The sequence below is a fragment of the Pteronotus mesoamericanus genome, unplaced genomic scaffold (assembly GCF_021234165.1).
Source record: "Pteronotus mesoamericanus isolate MK-2021 breed Mesoamerican mustached bat unplaced genomic scaffold, CSHL_Meso_final contig_124, whole genome shotgun sequence".
Lineage (NCBI taxonomy): Eukaryota > Metazoa > Chordata > Mammalia > Chiroptera > Mormoopidae > Pteronotus > Pteronotus mesoamericanus.
Genome location: NW_026555051.1, coordinates 2,985,662 through 2,990,326, shown reverse-complemented (window position 1 = coordinate 2,990,326; position 4,665 = coordinate 2,985,662). Strand labels below are relative to the sequence as shown.

Sequence of the window (4,665 nt, the reverse complement as noted above, 5' to 3'; positions counted from 1 at the left end):
TACAAAGAAAGAAGCACAATAAACTGAAAGTCATAATCCCAAATAGCAAGTGGTGTACTAAAAGCCTCTTAATGACATAGTTTTAAGGATTTCAAATCATTAAATAATGATTTCTACTGAAACAAGAAATTTAAAATATTTGTAAAAACAAAGACATGGATATTAACATTCCTCCAAAAAAATAGTTATTACCACATTTCTGTACTTCAATCATACAGGTGAGTATCTGTGTGTGTGTACATATACATATGTGTTTATTTCCTTATCATCACATAACCATTTTTTCCTTCTCTTCTTGCTGTTGAACACCTTCATTGTGCCTCACCAACACTAAGTATATTTCTTAGTTACTGCCTTGGCAATCCTTCTCAGACTCCAAACAACCTTACTCAACTTCAGTTTTTTGATACCTACGTATTTATTATAATATTTTATAAGCGGTGTATATATAATTGTATAATTTATATTTATATTATACAATACTATATACAATATATTTTATAATTACATACATTTTATATATTTATATTATATTATATGTAATATTTTATGTATTAAAATATATATTATATTTATATATAGAACATATTATATATAATATATATTATAAAACATCTTTTATGTTCTATATATAATATTTTAAATTGTGGAAAACATTAAGGTCTCCAGAAAAATGCACAAAAAAAGGAATGTATAGAGATTATACTATATTCAAAATAGATTACTAACATTTTACATTATAGCTATAATGAAATCATTTAAAAATATATTTCAATCTGCTATAAATCATGTTTTATTATGTGAGGACAAGATCCTTAAGGAAAGCATTTAGATGAAATCATTCTAGCATTGTCGTTTTGAGGTTATTTAAATCCATTATCATTCATACTCCAGTACCTGGGCCCTCCGTTGTTTTCTGTGCACTCTCAGAATGAAAACGTGATGGCTCCCTTAGGATGACGCTTGTAAGATTTTTTATGAAATTGAGTCACGAAACTGTAACCATCGAATTAAAGAATGGAACACAGGTCCATGGAACAATCACAGGTGTAGATGTCAGCATGAGTACTCATCTTAAAGCTGGGAAAATGACCCTGAAGAACCGAGAACCTGTACAGCTGGAAACGCTGAGTATTGGACGAAATAACATTCGATATTTATTCTACCTGACAGCTTACCTCTGGATACACTACTTGTGGATGTTGAACCAAAGGTGAAATCTAAGAAAAGGGAAGCTGTTGGAGGAAGAGGCCAGGACTGAGGAAGAGGAAGAGGACATGGCCGGGGCAGAGGAATAGGGGGTCCTAGGCGATAATGCCTCTCAAGATTACTATTTCATTGAGATATTATTTGTAAAGGTTCTGTTTGTTTATGTCAGTTTTCAATAAACATAAATGTAGGCCAGCTGTCTATTGACTACATCAAGTTTAGTTTTAATAATGTAAGTATATTCGTGACATTAACACAGTAATAGCTGAGTATTATTACATGGACATCCCAGAATGATTATTTTGTTTGTTTTACTTTTTCACTCTGTGAAACCTAACAGATTAAGTGGGTTTTGTTTGTTACTTCAGAAACTGAAGTCCTGTGGAATGGGGTCTAAAATTGATTCTCCTTTCCTGAGTTTTACTTCATGGAGACTTGGGTACTTAGTAAAAGGTGATAGTCAGCTTCAAAAAAATAAATAAATAAAATAAAATAAATCCATTATCAATTGAAATAAGTTATTAGAATAATGCTATTGAATAATAAATGGGGGACTGATATAGAAACAATAGTAAATTATTCAACACCTACTATGTGCCTTTTTTCTTTCTTTTGTTGTCAACTGGTCATATGTATTTTGATGGTTTAAATGAGACTAAAATATAGAACTACTAAGATAAGGGTTGTTAAATTGGGTTAGTATGAGAGAAACCAGAAATTATCTCAGAAATTTTAAATTAATATCCTCCTTTTACTAGTAAGAAAATTGAGGTCCAAATAAAATTGCACAAATTACCTTTATGCACTCTATGCAATTGTTCTTACATATTCATAACTTATGACTTCTGTATCTACTGTTGCCCTCACCCACAAATATACCTACTGGCCCTCAGAGACTAATCTTTCTACCATGAATCTTTCCTATTTTTCTTGCCCTTAATATATGCTGCTTCTCAACTCAGCAAACCTTTATTGAGTTACAACCACATCCTACAATATACTTGGAACTGTTATAAGACATGGAGATACATTGATATACAAATATAGGCCTGTAGAATACTATAATATGACAACTGGAAGAAAATATGGATGAACATGATATGTGTGTATGTGTATATATATTATTAAATATATATGTATGTATGTATGTATATTTATATTTATATATGTATATATTATATATTAAATATAAAATATATATATGATTAAATATACATATACATATTTAATTGTATATATATTTATTTATTTTCCTGATAAATATAGCAATGGTCACAGGGTCTCAAATTATAGACACTATGACCATTGCTATATTTATCAGGAAATATGGGATCATAAGTGGACACATAGTAAAGAAGCCTATCTTGTTCTTGAGAAGAAACATTATTGAAGGACGTGCTTGAAATTTTAAAATGAAGGGAGAAAACTGATATTTTTAAATTTTTGAGTAGTCCTTTGGGTAAACATGTCAAACAGAAGTATGTATGTTGTCAGCTCCACAAACCCCACATTATACTCACAGTAGCTCTCCCTCACTGGTGAATGACCACAGAATAGTGAACTTTGTTCACTCAGCTTCCTGATTTTTCTTGAGACATTTTACTAGGTAGCTACTGATATGAACTAGAGGTCTATTTTGAAATAGAACCTTTTGGTCCAAGGAATTAATCCATCCAACAAACATGTTAAAATCTACTATATGCTAGGCACTTTTTTAATTGTCAAAGGCAAAGAGATACTAAAACAGAGGTCATGTGCTCCGGGAGATCATAGATTTAGCAAACAGATATGTAGTCCCATTAGAGCACAGAGTGGCAAGTAAAGTTCAACAATGCAGTGTTGCAGGAGAATAAAGAAAACAGCTCTGTTTATAGGTAGGAAAAAAGTGTCACAGAAAGAGTGGTCTGTGAGCAGTGTTTTGAAGGATGAACTAGAACTAATCAAGTAGACAAGATAGAAGAATAAAACATGTACAATGCATTGACTTATTTAATCACATAACGAGTTGAAGGAAGTGTTAAAATTTACAATGGGAAGAGAATGACCTGTGGTGGGTGGGAGAGAGCAATAAAATATAAGGGTGAAAAGGAAGTGTCCTGACTCAATGATCACACACAGACATACACTTCTGGTGTGCAGGGACCACAGCTATTGGCTTATGGAATCAGAGAGAAGATCCTGGGTTCTGACTGCTCAGTCTCACTCTATCCAAACTTCAGGATGAACAAGAGGGTACTCTCAAAATGAGCAGGAAAAAAAGAGCTTAAAACAGGGCCATAGAAACTACCTTTATTCAAGAGAATACTGTTTCTAGGCATGAAAAGTAAAATTAAAATGCAATGTAGTAGGGCCCAGATATATGTGATTTGTTAAATAAATATCTACAAAAAGTGATAAACTCCCCACAATACAGAAAAAAAATTTGCATTAAAAAAGGCATTAATGATTTGAGATATGAGGTGATTTTGAGGCAACAGCATTCAAATTGCATTCAAAGAATTTATATTTCTTTTCTGTAACATGTACATTTTAAAAAAGAAAACTATCCATTTGGGAAAAAAAAAAAAAACTGGGATACTAGTGATAGCCTTAACCCATTCCCTATGCTGCATAAATAGGTCTGAGACCTTTATGTGAACCACAAAACCATAAAACTCCTTCCAACAATAAACTAAGAATATATTTCCCTTGTTAACTTAGGCTAATATATCACCTAGGAATGTAATTTCTCTCTAGTGTAATGCTAGGAAAACAGATATCCCCAAAGCCAGAACGCTCAATGAATATTTTTTGAATAAGTAAATAGTGGATTTTTTAAACTTCAAAACTTTGATTTATTTACTGTAAAATACACACACTCAGGGAGAGTAAGTACTGTAAGCTGTTATTATTCTGTCATACTTTAGTGTGATTAAATTTCCTGCCCTGAGAGCATGGTTTGATAAAGACTGAGGAAGGGCTCTGGACAAGAACAAGAGAGAGGAACAGGTAAACAAGAAGCACGTTGGTGACTATAGGGTCCCTTCTCTTAATAAAAGCAAATGCACAAACAACATCAAACTCTAGCTCTACAGCTATGAAATTGCTTTTGTTTACCTCAACAAATGCTCTTCATCTGATGAGCATTCAAATTTATTCTAGGCTGGATGTTCACTGCTGTGGAAAGGTTAAAAAATGTAACACAATCCCTGTCATATTTAACATAGACAAATATAATTTTATCACTTATTCTCTTTTAAAAATAGAACTTTGATTTCTGCCTTTAGAAGAACTCCTTTTTCACTCTCAATAATATTGGTAGATTTTTTTTTTCTTGATTTAAGGGACAAACATGTGACCTGTGTATAGAAAATCATTGTTTTCCATCCCTTTGCCCTAATAGTAGGTATTTGATATGTGATGGAAGACAAGCTAAAGAGATATATTAATTCTGGGATTCTAGTTAAAGCTGTTGAA

General features: G+C 32.0%; 1 pseudogene; it reads left to right on the top strand.

The window, feature by feature from the left end:
* The first annotated feature begins 956 nt into the window (after positions 1–956).
* Positions 957–1,315, top strand: LOC129082047 (small nuclear ribonucleoprotein Sm D1-like; annotated as a pseudogene).
* Positions 1,316–4,665: the final 3,350 nt, after the last annotated feature.